This window comes from Echinops telfairi, unplaced genomic scaffold (genome assembly GCF_000313985.2).
Source record: "Echinops telfairi isolate 266 unplaced genomic scaffold, ASM31398v2 ScPeMD7_20;HRSCAF=75, whole genome shotgun sequence".
Taxonomy (NCBI): Eukaryota; Metazoa; Chordata; class Mammalia; order Afrosoricida; family Tenrecidae; genus Echinops; species Echinops telfairi.
In genome coordinates, this window is record NW_022103917.1 from 13706579 (window position 1) to 13727097 (window position 20519).

Genomic DNA, 20519 nt, shown 5'->3' on the forward strand with positions numbered 1-20519 from the left:
TTGGTGGGGAACTCTAGCTTTGAGGGTGCCTAATGAATGGTGGCCTGAAACTATCAAATAATTTGTGTGTTAATGCTCTCCTTACTTTATTATGCCATGAATTAATCCAGCAGGCATGGTTCCACCATTGTGAATGAATGTATTTGGAAGGTTTACTCCATCACCAATTCCCATTGTTATGTAAATAGTATTCAGTCACTTAAGAGTTTAACCTGTACAAGTTAAAAACTCATGTATTCAGGTTCATAGCCATCCTACAGTTTTATGATGTCCGTCTCTCAATAGTGTTTCAACTTCTACCATCGGCTAAATTAATGACACTATCAATATCCCAGGAGGAGAACTGATAATGTTCTCTAACATAAAATGATAATGATGTCTCTAAAATGAATCGGAGACAGCTATAAATTATAGATATATGAATGCATTGGGGGTTTACACTTAATTCTAGCCCCAATCTGAGAACAATTAGTTCTTATTACATGGCTTGATGCTTGCCCTTGTGATCACTGAAGATATAGGGGTTATAGAAAAATGTGGTGAAGAAATGTTGATGGTGCCCTGCAGTTTGAAAGAATAGCATCTGGAGTTTTAAAGGTTTGTCTTTGAACAAGCAGTCATCTGAATGAGGCATCAATTAGGAGCATATGGAAGAAGCACATCAGTCTGTGTGATCCAAGGATTGTAAATAATAAAATTGAAATCTGAAGCCTGGAATGGTATCAGAGCTTAAATTTTGATCACTCAGTCTTTGTAAGGCTACAGATGACAGTGGAAACCCAAAATCCATTCATAGGACCCACACATATATTAAGCCTCTAGTGAATCCCCTATGACCACAGAACAGATATGTGAATAGCCTTGCTATCATGCACAGTACAGTAGTTTTGTTTTGTTTTCCTGTATTTTGTTCTCTATGTTATCCTGTATATTATATCCAGGATGGGTAGCATTATGGAGACTGCACTGATGGTTTCTTGAGGGGTGTGGTGAGGAAGGTTGGGAGGCACTGAGGAGCTGTTGATGAATGGTACAGGAGGGATGTAAATGTTCTAAAGTTGATTGTGGAAATGATCGTATAGCTCTTATTAATATTATTGAACTATTGAATTGCATGATATGTGGATATGTTTCATTATGAGTCAGAACTGATTCATTGGCACCTAATGACAATAAGGAAGACTAAGCAATATGATTATCATTCAAATTCACTGACCAATCTTTAATGCCAAAGATTTTTACCAACTGAAGTTTTTTACCAACTGTTGCATCTTAAATTGATCAACCATTCAGTAAAGTTGCATTGATAATTATGAGTGATTGGAATGTGAAAGCTGCAAACAAGAAGGATCAGTTGTGGGAAAATATAATTGTAGTAACAAATACTTTTTTCAATAACACAACCTGTGAATATACACATGAATATCACCAAAGAGCATACATAAGAATCAAACTGACTACATCTGTGGGCATTGAATTGGGTTAATCTGCAGAATAAGACCTCTTTAAAGTATTGAAAAGCAAGGAGGTTATTTTGAAGACTAAGTTGCACCTGACTCAAGTCATGGTATTTTCCATTGCCTCATAAATGCTCCTTAGAGGAAAGAGTAGCCTCTCATGTTTCACCTCATTTTTGGACATGTTGTCAGAAGAGTTCAGTCCCTGGAGAAGAACATCTTACTTAGTAGAGTAGAGGGGCAGCATAAAAACAGGAACACTCTCGATGAGATGGATTGACACAGTGGCTGGAACAATGGGCTCAAACATGAGAACAATTGTGAGGATGGCAAAGGACTGAGCAGTGTTTCACTGTGTTGTTCACAGGGTTGTGATGAGTAGGAACAGACTTGGTGGCACCTAACCACACATCTGTGGAAATTGATTGTGGAGAAGTTCAATATCATTAGCCAATTCCAAGTACTGACTGTCGAACAGGTTCGAAGGCACTCAAAACACAAGTAGGGAAGAGTGGATTTGACCTTAATGAAATGGTGGAGCAGACCTTTTTGAACCTTCAGTTCCTGATATGGCACAACTCAACATGTGCAGAAACAGCTGCAAATATTCACTAGCAACGTTTTACTTGCATGTGATATTAATGATATTGTTTGATAGTTTCTGTGTTCTGTTGGGTTACCATTCTTGGTAATGAGCACAAATATTAATCTCTTCTATTCAGTTGGCTAACTTCCAAATTTCTTGGCATAGTGTTCCAGCTCTGCATCAGAGTTTTAAAATATTTCTGTTGGTAGTCTGAAAATTCGAGGATCTGTATTTTTGTCTAATGCCTTCAGTGTATAAGGACTTTTTGTCTTCAACACCATTGGTTCCTGATCATATGCTACCTCTTGCGATGAGTGAATGTCAACTATTTTTGGTGGAGTTGCACTGGGACTTTCATCTTCTTTTGCTGTTTCATTCAATAATTTACCTGTGTTGTTAGGGTTGGATCCTATGTGCACAGAATGAAACATTGTCCCATCCTGGACCAACTTCACAATTATTGTTAATGATTGAACCCATTCTTGTAGCCATTGTGTCAGTCTATCTCGTTTTGGGTATTATTCTATGGATACAATAGAACATACAGAGGACAAAGTTCCACCAGAACCTCATAGCCATTAACAAATGCCTTGCACTAATTAGTTTCTATGCTTGGAACTTAGGACCACAGTCTCTGGGGAGTTTAGGAGCTAAGAATACTGAATAAAATCACAGACTCAAAAATAAAATTGGTCCAAAGGACTAATAAATCCCTTGAACTACAGCCTCCACTGTCCTCAGAAAAGAATAACTAGATTTTGTGTGGCTACTATTACTGACTGCAATGATCTGGATAACAATACGAGAAAGTCCTGGACAGAGAGGAAGAAAAAATAATAGAACAAAATTCAAAATCAAAGACAAGACCAGACTTACTAGTCCTGTAGTGACAGGTGGAACCCTTTGAACTAACATCCCTTCACCCACACAAATAGACAGGTCAATAAAGTGAACATTTTCAATAGGGAGGAATATACCCCTCAGAATAATCCACAATAGGAGACCAAAAGGACCATGTATGCCCCAAAACAAAGCTCAGAAGGCAAGAAAAAATAGGATAAGGAAGAATAGAAAAGGAGGATATGTGGAAGAAGTGGGGAGAATGCTGTTACAGTGAGGGGCTTGCAAGCAATGTCACAAAATAAAATGTGCATAAAAGGTTATATTAAAAAAACAATTTTTCTGTTAACATTCCCCCAAACTGCAATAAAATAAAATGATCAAGGTAATAGTTGTTGAAGAATTCAATAACTGAATCAAGTTGTAGGATGCACGTTACATACTGACCATGTTTTATGAATCTGCAGATAGCCCAGAGGTTTTTAAAGCTTGTGAATGGCCATCACATTTCAAGTCATTGGTGCTTCCTTGTTCTGAGAAAATATGAAGAAAATTGAAAACACATGAAAATAATTATTCCAAAGGATTAATGGGCCACAGTAAATTCATCCTCCATGACTTTTGGACCTGAAGAATCAGTTGGTGCCTAGCTACCAGGACCAATTGCTCTTAAAGTGATCACATTAGAAGACCCTGGGTAGGGTGAGAGAAAAATGTGGTACAGGACCCAAAATCATAAAATAGGTCAGGTTTTACTGATTGGATAGACACTCATGCCAACCCGGAGATTATGGACTGTAATCACTCTTTTAATCTGAAAAGGAACTCACCATAATGGTTCAATTTTCAGGCAAACAATAGGCAGGTATATAAAGGGAACATTAAGAGTAGGAAGGCACACCCACTTTAGAATAATAATCAACCAACTCAAACATAAGAACAATTGGAGTGTGCATACAGACCCCACCATGACATGCCAAACCAGGAGGGCAACGTAACATGTGGAGGAATCCATGAAAAGACTGGACTACAGGGCTAGCCTCAAGCAGAACCAGCCTGACCCCACCCTGGAAGTGTGTGCCGCAGAAAACAACACTAGACCTTCAGGTGGGGGAAAGGAACCGAGCTACCATACCCAGATGGAAGCAAACCGAGAAGGAAAAAGAGAAAGGGGCAGTCGGCCTAGACTCCATATGGGCACACCAAGCCCAGAGGAGGAGGCCCCTGCATGCAGCTGCTGGGGTACAGAGAGGCCTGTGGGACAACCAACAGTTCAAGACATGTTATCCCCTAACTGGGACATACGGAGACAGGACAATAATGGGGACATGTGGCAGGGAGACAGTGAGGAATGGAGCATAACAGCCAGCAATTGGAGTAAAGCAGAGCCCCTGAGCCCCTGAAGAGCCCCAAGAATGGACTTCAGGTGAGGAGGGGCAGCCCCCAGATCTCCCTCAGGACCAGGGGATAGGGTCTCATGGGGACCAGCAAACAGACCTGGATCTATGTAGGGTTTTTTCCTTCTTCTTTTTCTTTTCTTTTCTCTCATCTTTTTCTCTTTCCTTTTCTTTCTTCAACCATATGTTTTCTCATTGTTGTGACCAGGACATGGACGGTTTGCCTAATTAAATGGCTTGGACCATGGGAGGGAAGCCCTGGGAGAAGGCAATGGGACCAATGGCCTGGAAGGTAGAGGGGGAAGAAGAAGGTGTGGGTGTGTGTATGGTGAGTGGACGGCATCCTGGACAGGGGAACAACTAGGGAAGTGGAACCAGCATCTAGGAGAGGTTAGAGATCTTTTGAGTATTAGAGCAACACCAAGCTCATGGAGAGGAAGCACTAAGAGGTGGAAGAAGGGGGAAGTGATGGCCGGCAGGAGGAGGCAAAGGAAACAGAGGCAAGCTCTAGGAAACAAAGCCATGGATAGGGAGATTAACAGAGGTATGCACTTATGCAAATACATTAATCCATAACAATAGTGGTATGGGCCTATGCACATATATTTATAAGGCAATACACTGAAGCTGCAGATGGGCCTTGGGCCTTGGCTCTTACCATCCCTCAATAAAAGAACACTTTGTTCTAACAAATTGGCATTCTGTGATGCTCACACACACACCACACACACCCCACTATGCGATCACTGAAGACAAAATGTGTGCATAAGCAGATGTGGTGAAGACAGAAGATGGTGCCCGGCTATTAAAAGATACAGTGTCTGGGGTCTTAAAGGCTTGAAGTTAAACAAGCAGCCATCCAACAGTGGAGCAACAAACCCACATGGAAGAAGCACACCAGCCGGTGCCATCGTGAGGTGTTGAGACCAGGCAATGGGCATCAGAAGTTTCACAACAAGCAGTAAACAAACAAAGATGCATTGGTGAGAATGGAGAAGGATCGGAGCGGAGACCCAAAGCCCATCTATGGACAATGGAACATCCCCCCACAAAGTGGTCGCAAGGAGGGGGTGAGTCAATCAGGGTGCAATAGAGCACTAATGGGTCATGCTATATAGCTCTATTCCCTGGAGGCCTCCTCAGCATGACCTCAGTGCCGCCTCCCAATCTAGACTAGACAGGAGCATGTATATAGGTATAAGCAAGACATAAAACTCACAACACACATGAGGTAGTTAGTTTGTTGTGCCACCTGTCTAATAAACACAAGTGGGGTTAATTGAAGGGCGGAGGGATAAATGGCTCAGTGAACTTCTCCTTTAGAGTTCTCAGGTCTCTTGCTTTCTGATGGTCAGACCAGGGTGCAGCTGCCTTAGCCAGTTCCCTGCTTCAGCTGGCAAGGCTCACTTCCTGCGAGACATCCCCAAGGAGAAGCCACATGGACTTACCTTGATGCATCCCTGGGTGCTGGAGCACCCATGCGGAGACCCCTGCCAGCGCTGAGATCCTTACACATTCATTGACTCGGCTTTCCTCGGCATAGCTTTCCTCCTGCAGTCGGCATCATTGCCTCTGTTTTGTGAGGTGGAGGACTTTGTGGACTGGTGTTGGGTTAATGGGTTAGTGTTGGGCTTGTGGGCTTGGGCAGCACTGGGTTGGGATGTTTTCTTGATGTGCACTTTACCTTTATATAAAACTCTCTCTTATACATAAGTGTCTGTGGATTTGTTTCTCTAAAGTACCCAGACTAATACAACATGGAACCCAGGAACAGAAATAGGAATAGAGATACCGAAAGGGAAAGGGTAGGGGGAATGTGGGGGTGGGGGTGGGGAGAGAGGTAGGCACCGATCACAATGAATGGCACATAACCACACACCAGCAGCCAGGCGAAAGAACAACAGAAACCAGAGGGGAAGGGAGATAGCGGTCAGTGTGAGACTTGAAAATAATTAACAATGTACAAGAAGTTTAAAACAGCCCCCAATGCATATCTGTTGAATGGATTATCATTATGTCTGTATGCACACAAAATGGAATAGTATGCATCACTAAAAAATAATGATGAAATGATCATGAATCACCTCAAGACATGGTAAGATCTGGAGAACATTATGCTGACTGAATGTCACTGTTGTAAGGACAAACACGAAGACAAAGGCAGCAGTGGCACTCAGGTACTGCAGTCACTCAATCCTGCCTCCAAGGCAATGTGGTGGGAAGATTGTCTAAAACTTGTGACCTGTTTATCATTCTCTTATTTGTATGTCATAAAGATCTCTTCCGCTGGCAATAGTTTCTCATTAGGGGAAGAGAGGGAGCGGACCCAAACAGTCTGTGCCATGTGGCAATATCCTATGGTCAATATCCTATAGTGACCCTTATTGGGTTGATACTCCTACACTGATATTCAGTACACTCTGATGAAGATTCATGACCAAGAGTGTGTATTTCTCAAAGAATATGATCTCAATTGTTTCTGTGAGTAGAGGGCAGTGGCGGTGGTGGTGGGGTATGACTTGTCCTTGGGGAAAATGGTTGACATTGCTTTTATGAGCGCAAGGGGGAGAATCAGCCCTGTACTATATGGCTAATCATATATTTCTACAGTTTCTTAACAGCCCTTGGTGGTGCATACTATAGCATATCTTTTAATAGCTCCACACTATAGGATACCTGTACCTTAGATTTTGTCTTCTCAAGATTTACAGCATACAAAATAGGCCACAAGAGAATGATATGAGTTGGAAAACCCACTTTGTGACCTGGACTTTACCTTAACCACACCTGTAGCACATCAAAGGCACTAATATACTTTTTTCCCGCTTAAAGTAAGAGAAGAAGTGGAGGACTAATATCCAAGGTCCTGGATTTAGAAGTCATTGGGCTTTGGTTCAAACCTCTTGCTCCTGTGGTTGCCCAATAATGAGCAATTTAAGACTACCATATATTTGCCAGTTTCACATTTTCTTAGCTTTTAAAGATATACCTTAGTTCTGTACACATAATTCTGTGTGTACACAGTGTAGTGAATGTCATTGAACCTTGTACCCTGTGACTAACATTGTTTTCTTAAACGGGATTCAGTCACTTAAGTTTTTTACATGTATAAGTGAACATCTCATGTATTTTAGTCTAAAACGCTTTCCCACATATAAATATTCCCCTTATCTCAGTAATATTTTAAATCCTACACAATTGGCTAGGTTAATGATACTATTATTGGAATTACCAACAGCCCCATGGAAGTTACTGCCACTAACGTGCAACAGGGATATATATAAGCCTTAGATATATGACTAGAATTTGAGCTAGAACTTAACCTTAAGTCTTAATATAAGAACCATCAGTTCTTTTGATGTAGCCCTGCTCACTACTTACCCTCATGAAGAGATCAGTGCTATAGAAAAGCGTGGCGAAGAAATAAAATGTTGCCTGGCCCTCAGAAAGAATGCCATTTAGGGTATTAAAAGCTTTTCTTAAAACAAGCAGCCATCTAAGTGAAGGGTCCGCAAAGCTCACAAGGAAGAATCTCAGCAGCTTGTGTGCTCCAACATTTAAAACAGTCAAAACCCAAGGTCAGAAGAGGGAATTATGTTAGAGCTGAATATCTGAGCACCCAGTGTGCAGAATGCTATGGATGACAGAGAAAACCCAAAATCCCTTTGGATAGTCCCCATGGGGAGTGAGCTTCCATTGAATTTCCTTGGAACATGGACCAGGGATGGGAATAGCCTTGTCTTCAGACAGAATGCACTGGAAAGTGAATTAATGAAGATATAGCTAGGTTACATTTTAACAAGTTATCATTTGTTTTCCCTTTTTAAAGCTTGTTCTAGTCTTGATTATTTTTTTGCTTTCTTTTGGATTGAGATTTTTTCTGGGCTTTATTTTGTTATTGTTGTTGGGATTTTTTTGGTATGATTTTTTTTCTATATGAAATCCATGATAGGTAAATGTATGTAGAGAGTAAGTAGATTAATAGTTTCTTAGAGTTTTTTCAAGGGAGGTTGGAAGAAAATGGGGAGTTAATGGCAATGAGTACAAAAATGAAGAAAATGTTCAAAAATTCATTGTGGTGATGATTGCACAACTCTTTAATATATTCAAACCATTGAATTGTACGGTACATGAATTATATGTCAATACAACAGATCTTTTAAAAATACCATGGACTACCAAACGAACAAACAAACTTGTCTTGGAAGCAGTACAGTCAGAGTGCTTCTTAGAAGCAAGGATAGTAAGACTTCTGCTTACATACTTTGGACATGATTTCAGGAGGGGCCAGTCCTTGGAAAAGGACATCGTGAAAAAGAAGATGACCCTTGCTAAGATGGATTGATATAGAGGCTGAAATGATGGGTTCAAACATAGCTATTGTTAAATATGTAATGAATGTTTCATGGTGTTGTACATACAATTGTTATGTGTTGGAACTGACAAGAAGGTATCTAACAAGTGATGATATTGATTGTGGTCAAATCTGTAGAGGTTACCTCTTCTTTCACACTGGACTACTGTCATTCAATATGATCTTTTGCTCTCCAATGTTTTTACACTTCTGTATGGGTGCCTTAATGTAGGTCTATTTCACCAATTGTACTTAGTACTCACTTGCCCACTCTTCATCTAGAACCAATTCTTTCAATTTAAGGGAGTTTTCTTTAGTGATTTCTTTGAAGATTTCCTCCTCCCCATTTTCTCTGTTCATTTTTCAGGAAAACATAATTCCTTTGTTGGGCCTCCATATTTGATTTGATCATTTTTCTATGTATTTTATTTCTTATTTTCTCTCTTTACCTCTTTGTTCTAGTTTTTGGTGAAAAAAATGTTCAACTTTGTTTTGCATTGCTTCTATTAAAGTTTTATTTCTGCAATCATTTAAAGTATTGATAAAATGCACAAAATTTAAAAATAGTTTTCTGTGGGGTATGTCATGTTCTTTCAGAAAATAACCTTCTAATCTTCTACGTGAGGATATAAGCCTTGGATACAGGCTCCTGGGGTCCAAGTAGAAGAAGGAACTTGGTGGTTTCAACATGTAGTATTCACTTAATCTCCTACTCACTTCTGTCTGGGACACCAAGTCCAAACATCCTATCTTTTAATTATATAAAAAACCCTCGGTCTTTGTGAAATGGAAGTATGTGGGAAGAAGTTGTGAAGAATGAGAGAAGGGACTTGGAGATTTCTTATGCTATCTTTCAATGAATCCTAATTTTTTAGCTCGACTTTCACTCTAGCTTACAGACATACCTGATGTTGCCAGCTTCTCTGTTTTTTTGATAATACCTTGGTGCAATTTCTATAGTTCATTTTCTCACTGCTGGTTTAGGATTTAGGATTTTGGGTATACTAAGTAAGTTAATACTTGTTATTTTATTTTATTATTTCTAAAATGTTGCCGTTCTCATGTTTTCCCCCCCATATTTTCTCTGTCCTTGTGGGTTTATGTCCTTCCAACAATTCTTTTGTGCAATTTGTACTAAAATTTGAGTGCCATATATCACCTGTTATCTGGAAACTCTGCTTTATTTTTCGCCATAGCACTCACCAATTTTGCTATAGCATGTCCATTATCTTGTGTATTTATACTAGAGTACATTTACTTATGACCTGCTTCTTTTCACTGGCCCGTGCCCTTAGTGAGCATGCCATTGTTACTGATAGGTACCATTGGGTTGTTTCGGACTCCTTGTGAGCCTCTATACAGTAGAATGAAATGCTGCCTGGCCCTGTACCATCCTCATAATCATTACTAAGGGGCATTCTGGCTGTATGTCCAAGATAGATCTTTTATTCTTCTGAGAGTCCATGTTATAGTCAATATTCTTTGTCAAGACCATCATTCAAAGGCGTCGATTCTTCTTAGTTCTTCCTTGTTCATTGTCTAGATTTTCATTCAAAGGGTCAGACACATCTTAGTCTTCAAAGTGCCACCTTTGCTTTTTGACACTTTAAAGAGGTCTTTTGCAGGAAATTTGCCCAGTGTAATACCTTGCCTGATTGCCTGACGCTTGCTTCAATAGGAGTAGATTGGAGAACCAAGTAAAATGAAATCCTTGACATTTTCAATTGTCTCACTATTTGGCATAAGGTTGTTGATTGGTCCAGTTGTGAGAATTTTTGTTTTATGTTGAGATGTAATCTATATTGATGGCTACAGTCTTATTTTCCTCAGTATGTGCTTAAAGACCCGTTGGCTTCTAGCCAGGAAGGCTATGTTATCTCCATATTGCAAATTGTTAATGAGTCTTCCTCCAATTGTGCTCAATGTTTGATTCTGTATTGAACTTTGTAGGAGACTGATGTTGTTAAGTGCTATCTGTCGAGTCCTAGAGATTTTACATACAACAGAATGAAACACTGGTCCTGCTCCATCCTCTTAATGATTGCTATCTTTAAGGCCACTATTGCAGCTACCATGGAAATCCATCTCATTGAGGAGTGTCCTCTTTTTCGTTGACTCTCTACTTTACCAAACATGATGTCCTTCTTCAGGGACTGGACCATCCAAATAATATGTCCAGAGTAAGTGAGGTAAGGTTTCACACTCCTTGCTTCTAAGGAGTATTCTGCGGGTACTTCTTCCAAGACAGAATTGTTCATTCTTCCAGAAGCCCATGAGATACTTGATAGTCTTTGCCAACACTATAATTCAATGGGTATTCGATGTAATGAGTATTGGGATATGATTTGTCTTGTTCACTGCAGATCCTAAGTGACTAGAAGAGTAACTCAGCAGCCTGTACACTTTGTAACTATTTGTTGAACAAATCAATCTGACGTGTTATTTTTGGGAAATATTGCATTTGTAGTCATAATACATTTGATAGAATGTGTGTGGAAAAGGAAAATTTGTATAAGAAAAGAGACTGGGTATTTAACTTTTCAATGAACAATTTGTCTGATTTTTGTTTAGAAATATCGACTGATTTCTGTGGAGTACAGCAGTTGAATGAAGGTCTGTAAACAGGCAGCTGCAGCAGTCCAAATGAGAGAAGACAAAATACTGGTAATGGTGGTAGGAAAATTGAACAGATGGAAAAGACATGTTGAAGATAAGGGTAGAAGGACCTGGTTGCCTTTGGATAATTGAGGAAGTAAACACGTGCCAGGTATTCATATAATAAAGATTAGTTGTACAGTGCGAGTCTTTACTGAGATGACCGGACTGACTGGAGCAGAGCCAGGGGAGAGAAGGGGAGGAAATTTTGACATTAATTTGCAATGTTTCTTCCTCAATTATTCAAACATTTCCATTTAGCTATTTCAACTTGAAATGTAGAAAGACACATTGTAGCCTTAGTTACTCAGCTTGCCAATACTCTATTTTCTCACCCTGCTTGGATTCAATTAGCTAAGCAATAGAGTGGACAAAATCATTGTTATTTTTGTTTGACACCTCAAATTTTAAGAGCAATACAGCCATGTCTAAAGTGTTTCAGGTGCATTTACAAAATCTATTGAGTTAGGCATGAAATACACTGGATCTAGCCTCAGCTCTGCCATTTATGATATGACTTTCCTTCCCTAAAGATAAAGTTTGAGAGTGAAACTAGTAATTATACTCTTGCTTATTTATTATATGACTGAGAAAGTAGACACAATCCATGTTTATTTTGTGATCCAGAAAAATCTTAATATGTATAACTAGTTAATGGACAGGTACAATCTGGAGAGAGAGTTAGTGTGTTTTCCCCAATAACAGGTAACAGTGACTACCATTTATTGAGAGCCAAGCTTATGCCATGAATTTTGCCTATGTTTTCTTTAATCATCACAATTATGGTGTGAGGGAAATGCGCTATTTCCATTTTGCAGATGACAAACGTGAGGCTCAGAGAAGTCAACTGGACCAATGTAACATTGCTAGGTAATGCTAGATGCAATATTTAGACACATGTTTGTTTTAGTGCAAAAGTAATATTTTCTACTTTGAAATACTATAGTACTTTAAATATGTATTGGTTTAAACATAGGGAGCTACCTTTGAAACATGTCCCTGAATTTAAACCCCTTAATCTCAGAATTGGATTGACCAGGGGTGGAGGTGGAGGAACTAGATGGCAAGCAATCCAGTCCAATCTCCTATTTTTTGGATGAGAAAACCGAGGAGCAGAGAGGAGGCATTATTACTATTTCCATTTTACAAAGTCATATATATATTATATATCTATAGCTAGTTAATAGCCGAAATGAGGTCTGGGTCCATCTCCTCTGACAATCACTTTTTCTCATTAGGAGGCATTAAGATTCTAATCTTTTCCAATATATAAGCATGTGCTATAACTGCCCTACTGATCTCACAGGGCATTAGAACAATAAAATATATAGTAATAGATGTAAGTGGGATTTAGGTAAAAAATTAGTTTAAAAAAATTTTTAAAGACATTTATATGAACAGAGGATATGGATAAGAAAACAGAGCGTTCCAATACTTGTGTTAGCCTTTCAATTATCTTAAGATTCCCTCAGGGGAAAATGATTCTACATTACATGACGTATTTTACTGGTGAAAACCATACTGTTGGTTCATGACTGGCCACTAAAGAGAAGTCAAAGAAGCTAAAAGCATCAGTCTGATGAGAAGAAACCATTGGTTAAATGTTTTAGGTCTTCTTAAAAACACGACAAGACATTGTGGGTGAGTATCATCATCTTATGCATTTTGTTGAAATCCCAAACTTTGGGATAAGAGGCAATAACACTGAGGTGGACCCATTCACAAAGGGCCATTGGTATTTGGCTGATCAATTTGGAGTGTCTTACTGGGACCTACAACTTGAAAAACTTCAGGCACAGAGATAAGTTTTACTTTGGGTTACTAAATAGATTTTCACATATCTAGTTTATGTCCACAGAGGGAACATACAATAAATTTGAGCAAAAAGATAGTGGGTAGAAATCAGAGCTGATGAATTCTAAGCTTACAGAAACTTAGGCTCCAAATCCCAGGTGCTTTTCCATTTTACTGTCAGTAGTCTTAGAAAAACAAGACAGATATTCTGAGTCCTCCTAACTCCTGTCTCCATTACTCAGGGATTTTGAAAAAAGGTGCTGTGATTTCATTGTTGAAATAGAAGAGGATTTCGTGGACTATGGTGTGAGGAGGAAAGAAGCTGTGGTGGGGGGAGAACAGAGCAGGTAACTGGTGCTCAGAGGAGATAGAAAAGCAGTGTAAAGACAGACTCCAGCTCTCTCCAGTCACTTCCGGAAGACATGGCAGGCAATGCAGGCTCACAACTGCTGAGTCTGAAAGTTGAATTTCAGAGAAGGATCAGAGAAAATACTTGTTTGTTTGAGTTAATGTTCATTTATATAGTATAGTTAACTTTTGTGAATCATGCACTTGAGCAACTGCATTGAAACGAAAATCATGGCTCTCCAACCCTCCAAATGCCCTTTTGATCTTTTGAGGTTTTACATGGCTTGCACTGGTTTGACAAATGTACCTTCTTTTTGTTGTTTTTTCTGAATTACATAGCTTTCCTTCCTATTAAAATTCAATATTATGATTAGTCATCATTTTAAACCTTCCTGGAATACTCTTTCCCCTATTAACCACATCAAACTCTTTTAGGGTCCATGTTCAATGAAAGTTTTCTTCTCCCACTTTATCCCACCTCATTTACATGGAATAAAAATCAGTTCTTCTCAGTTCATGAAGCTCTTGGTTGTTTTCAAGAAAGAAATGTTATTTACAATTGCCTTCCCCACTATTTTAGAGGTATCTTCAGGACAATCCCTTAAGTATCTAACATGGTGATTTACACATGCACATATATCTTACTCGCTGCCATCAAGCTGATGGCAGCCCATAGTGACCCTTAGAGGACAGGGGAGAAACTGCTCCTATGAGTTTCTGAGACTGGAGCAGCTGGTGGTTTCAAACTAGGGATTTTGCAGATCATAGACCCAAGTTCCACTGCACATATATAGTAGATCAATATTTAAGCAGCATTGTAATGAATATTTTTGCAAAAAGTATGTTCATTTCTTTTGAATTATGTCCTGAGGCATCGTTCTGAGAGTGTATTTCTGAAAACGGGATTGCTTGGGGGCGGAGGGAGGGGTCAGTCATAGTATGTTTCAGAAATGTACATTTTCACGGGCAATGTCCATGGTGGCTTGCTTTCTGTCAGTGCTCTTCATTACACAGACACCTAGTAAAGTCTTGCTTAGCCCCGGTGAGGCCGTGTGCTTGGCAATTCGCTTCTCTATGTGCTTTCCTCTGTTTACAATGTCCACCCTTCTTTACAACTCAGCCGTTGAGCTTCAGGCATTGAGAGCATGTATTTCATTATTCCTTTATGCTTTTATTTTTGGGTTTTAAAAGTTCTGTTCATTGCATATGGTTTCTGCCCTTTTATTTTCATTTCATTATATTAAACTGTGAAAAAATATCTTTCAGTCATTCATTTGAATACATCATCCTGACTCTGTTGATCCATACTTTTCAATGGCCACACTAGCTAAGTAAACAATGCTGTTCTGTTTTGTCTTTTTCCCAGGTTTTACAGTTCAGAATTTTACATTTAACTTTTTGATCCATCTGGAAATGAGGGCAACCTATGGTTCAAGGCATAGATTTAAATGTATTTATTTTCTTATCAATACATGGTTGAACAAACACTTACTGGCTGGTATTTCCTTTCTGTTTGTTTTCTAGCTTCTTTCTAGCTTTTATAAGAATTTGGCTCATTTTCCATGAAATTTCTGTGATTTCCTTGAACAGTCTTTTAAATCTAATGCCAAAATGTCCTTTTATATGTATGGCTTTGTAATAAAGTTTAAAATTTGAGAGGCTATCTACCATCATTACTTAAAATAGTACCTTTTGGGATTTTTTTTGTCTCCTTATGCTACCAAGTAAATTTTGCAATAAAGATGTCATGATCTGTAAAATATTCTGTTGAATTTTCTATTGCTCCTGCACTAAATATATTATCTTAAAGAGTATCATTTCTCTTATATTTTAATCTTTCCAGTAAGGAGCAAGGTGTCTCTTTCCATTTATTCATATATTTCTTTATTTCTCCAATTATGATTTTATCATTTCCTTTGCATACATTTCTTTTGTCATTGTTAAAGTTTTCAAAGTAGTTTAAAATTGATGACATCATCCAGTAGGTACCAACACTCTCTGCTCTAGGTCAGTCAAAAGGATGCAGCCAGGGATGAATGAACTAAAATGAGCTTTTCCACTGTGGTTCCAATATTCATTAGGATAATTTTTTTGGTCACAGTTCTATTGAAATATAATTCATATAGCAAAAGGTCACATGCTTACTGTGCATAACTCAATGGATTTTAGTATATAAGTTATATTTTCAGTATATGATACGTTGTATAATGAACTCCATAATCAATTTTAGAATATTTTCATTCCCCTAAAAAAGAAACTATATGCGCCAGCCATAATTTTTCACTCTTAACACCACCTTTCAAATCTCTGACACCTATTAATTTGTTTTCTGTCTCTCTCTATTTGCCTATTTTGGACATGTCATATAAATGTAATCACATAATTAAAAATGGACTTTTAAGGAGAAGAGAGGTCAACATTTATTAAGCACATAAATATATTAAGTCCTTTATATGTTTTTGTTATTTAATCTTGAAAATAGGCATTCAAGTTAGGAAATACTATTTTCCTTTTAGACCAAGAAATTGATGGCTGAGAAGTTGAACCGTTTCCTTGACACCACAGAGCTGGGGTGTGGTACAGCCTGGATGTTTGGACCAGATCTTTTAGTTTTTAATTTTTTCATCCAACAAGGCGCCATAACTTTATTAATGATAGAAACAGTACACATTTCAAATCGAACTGCAGTTACTTTTTTGAAACACCATAAAAAGGTCTCTTTTTTTCAGATGATTACATTGTTAGCTCCATAATAGTGTTTACAATATCATTACTGATGTTCTCCAGGGCTAGGAATGCCTTTGTTCTTGTGACATGACCAATTCTATGTCCTTAGATTCCACACTTGTTTCATCACCCTCTTACTCTTCACTCTCCTCTTGGACAGTTGGAGTCAGTGTGTTTTCTTGAATGTTTATGACAGCTTCACCTTGAACTTTGAATTTCTTAGCAGCTGCTAGTTGCACTTGTTGAGATAAATCCTCCATCTTGGCTTCCCCCAAAACTTTGTAGGTATCTGAAGCAGGACCCTTGTGGACATCTGGCTTTGTGATGACAAAAAGGATATTCTCAGAATTCTGGACAGTGAATCTAGTAACCCCTGTGACTTGCCGAAGACCCAGTTTGGGCATAGCCTTGCATGCCTTCCTTTCACTATGCTTTGCTTTACTGACTGGTCCCTCACTGATTTCAGCTACTCGGCCAGCTAGGCTTGTTGTATGGTTGTCTGTGTGGTAGGATCCTGTTCCTTGAGCTCTGGTACTGATTCATCAATGTCAGATTCTGTTCCAGATCCTGTCTCAGTCTGGGGACATGGCAACTCATGCTCTGTCGCAGGGACGACTTCTGTGGCTTTACCGGGAGTTTTTTACAGAGAACATGAAAAATAGATGGCGGCAGAAAGACACAAGCAGGTTTGACCAGATCTTTGACCAGGCTCTTTCTGTCTCAAGATAGTTAGGAAGTTTGGAAAACAGTCCCCTCACTTAATGGGTCCAAACACAACTATGTGTATGTCATTTTAGACACTGTGAGGCTTGAAAATACATAGCTGAATAGAACGGCTTGTATCACATAGACTTATGGAACCACAGAGATTTGCTTTCCTGTTTCCTTCCATCAAATATTGAAAATGGTCAATGGTCTAGGTACTATGTGAGTCACCGAGCCATGGGAAATTAGAGCTCGAGTTAGGAAGAGCTTCACAGTTTGCTACTTCATTCTGTAAAGCAAGAAACTAAGACTTGTAATGTGCAAGTTATTTGCTCAAACAGAGTGACTGAGAATGACCTTTCATTGCTATTGGAAGAATGGATGTTCCGAATGCCCCCCTCCTAAAAAAAAGCCCTCAAGAATAAATTTGGGAAAAGCAAAGGAAAAAATAGTGCTTTGGAAATTATGTTGAATTAAGTCAGGATACCTGGATTCCCACATCAGCTCTACTACTAATTCACTGGGACCTTAGACAATTCACTCAATTTATCTGGATTACTTCATCTTGAAATTGGTATGCAGGAAGAGATGATCTTTTGGAAGGCTAGAACTTATTAAAGCCACCAAAAACATGTTATTGAATAGATAAATGATCTTTTACTTGAGTTTTAAATGGTATGTGATTTCTGGATGACTTCCCATGGACTACATAACTGAAGAACTGAAAGAATGGGTAATCAAATGCTTTCTTTTTGAAAGAACCAGTACTGTAAGTTTACATGCCGCTAGGGACAAATACATTTGTATATATTTTAAAATATGCATGGTTGCTTCAACAAGTAGTAGGAATTCCAGATTATTTCCCATCAGAGAATACCCAAAAAATACTAGCCAAGATATCAGACTCTGTTTTTCTATTATGGAACTGCTTAATACAGTAGCATGTATAGATGGTGAGTATCAAATAATTTCCTTCATAAATCCTTAATTTTAAAATATAATTCCTTTGGAAGGAAAATCAATTGAAGTTTATTTAAAATATAAAACAGTTCACCAAGTTTTAAACACCAACAGAAATATATTTACTCAATTGGTATATATTGAATTTATATGCCAAGCAGTAGTAGAGTTATCTAATTTGGAACATTTATAAAAATGATTTAAAAAGATGAAACTAACGTTGAAAACCTTTCTTGCTTCTGATCCAAGACATGTGAATAGCTGAGAGCTGTTTGTTAAACTTTCATAGGTTGAAATTTTCACTGTGGAGCGGAAGAGAAGAGGATGTACGTGTAGGGGGTGAGTGGGAGGGCAAAGCGTGCAGCTCTGTAAGCAGGAGCTGAAGCAGGCAACAGAAAATGATCATACTGATGCATTTCTCCTCCTCCTTCCACCTTCCTGATGAAATAATGATAGGGCTCCGTTCTGTGTGTGTTGTATCGCCCTTCAGAGTTTACAGAGTGCTTTCACATTCATTATCTAATTTGATCTCCCTGCCAACCTGAAAGGAGAGGCAGAGAGGATACTGTTTGCTCAGTTTTTAATATAAGAAAATATGGGGCTTCGAGAGGGTAAGTGGCTTTTTACAGCTGAGTGACAATATGCATTAGGGCCAGGAGTAGAACTCATGCCTTTTATCTCCGAAAGCAGTGCTTTTTTCCCCATTAACTCTATTCAGTCTAGTATTTTCTCCTACAATTTTGCAATCTGCAGGTAGAAGTTGGTGAGTGTTTTCTTACGCAGGCTGCTGTTCTGAGCAGTAGCAGTAGTAGGAGTTATCACCAGACAGTTTAGATAGAGCAATCATAAAGAGTTAATAGCTACCATGGAATTACCATGAGCCGGGGTTGACTAAACAACAACTATTTGTTTGTTTTTGTTTTTAAATGACATCTATAAGTGAAAAAACTTTTATTACCTGTTGTGAAGAAACGTGTGTGTGTGTGTGTGTGTGTGTGATAAAATGGTAAAGTATGGGAATTTTGTTTCAGTCAGGGTTTCAAGGGTTCATTTCTGTCAGTCTCAAATGATAATAATATACACAAACAAGCCCTCTTATCCCATTAGATACAATGAAGGGAGGAGGGATGAATACCTAAGTGGGACTAGCCATGAGGAGATGGACAAAATAGAAAGCAGTGAGCCAGTACTTTAGTTACATTATTTTATTAATCTTCATAATTTCCCCATGGTGTAGATATTATTGGTTCCCTCTTCTACAGATTAGCAAACTAAAATTTAGGTAGATTAGGCCCTAAAGTCACATAGTCAGTGATCTTCTCAATCAGAATTCAAATAAGTGAATAAGGCTCCTGAAGTAGGCATCTTAACTACTAAATCAGATCGAGAACATGTGTTTTCTGGTGTATTAAAGAACAACTTCCATTTATTTTTATTTTTTAAAAAGCAAATGAAGATTGGGAGACCCCTAAGCAATTTCCTTGTCAAGCCTATCGCCAAATGCAGGATTCCGTTTTGACACCCTTATTGATGGCCATTCAATAATCCATAGGAGAAGTTCATTTGGATCCTGTAATTAAGATGGTGGTTTAGTGGCTATGAGTTGAGCATCAATCTGCATAGTCAGCAGTTTGAAACCATTAACAGTTCTGAGGAAGAAAGACTGAGATTTCTATGTAAACAGCCTCAGAAATCCACATGCAGTCCCTATGAGTCAGGCAGGATTGACTCTAAGGCAGTGATTTTGGTTCTGGAAAGAAGGTGGATCTGCATGGACCCATTCCTTCTCTTCTCTGCTATTTAACCCAGAGCAAGGCACAGACCATTTGTGTGAGACAGTAAGTCGGCATTTGCCTCTGATCATAAAAGAGAGGGACACACATGGGAAAACAAAACTAAGAAAGAGAGAAAGAGAGAAAGAGAGAAGACCACAGTGAGTGATGTTCCTGTTTGGAGCAGCTAGTTCACAGAGAGGATGGCAGAGCTGGCCTCAGCTCAAGACCTGATGTCTCCTCCCTAAATCACAGTACTGAAGATAGAGAGTTGGGAGTGAGGCCAGTCTGACTTCCCCACATGGGGCAAACCAACAGGTGTATACAACAGATCAGCTATGGGAACAAAGCCACGAAGCCCAGAGAAATCCTGAAAGTAGATTTCTGACTCAGGGGGCCAGCGCTTGACACCTCATCTGAATTGTTTGGGGGATATTCACAAAGGTCAGTAGTTAAACCTGGAACTATTTACATGTTTTTTTTTTTAATGTCTATCTATATAAGATAGACAGGACAAGTAACCTTAAGGAGACAGTGAACAATGGGTGAACATGATAGTGGGGCAGGAGGAAAGAAAAAAGAAATAGAGGAACAAGAAGGAAGTAAAAATTATATATATTGGTATAAATAGATATTTATATATGAATACCTGTATAGCGTCTGGGGACTTAAAGGCTTGAAAGTAAGCAAGTGACCTTCTAGCCCAGAAGCAACAAATCCCACATGGAAGCAGCACACCAGCATGTGTGATCATGAAGGGCCGAAGGGACCAGGCTTCAAGCACCAAAAGGAGGGGGGGGGGATCATATCATCGTGAATGAGGGTGGTGCGTGATGGGAACCCAATGCCCATCTGTAGACAACTGGACATACCTTGCAGAGGGGTAGTGGGGAGGAGATGAGTCACTTAGGGTTCAGTATAGCA

At 38.9% G+C, this 20519-nt stretch overlaps 1 pseudogene; it reads right to left on the reverse strand.

Moving 5' to 3' along the window:
• Positions 1-16164: 16164 nt before the first annotated feature.
• On the reverse strand, positions 16165-16798 carry LOC101652574 (annotated as a pseudogene).
• Between the last annotated feature and the right edge of the window lie 3721 nt (positions 16799-20519).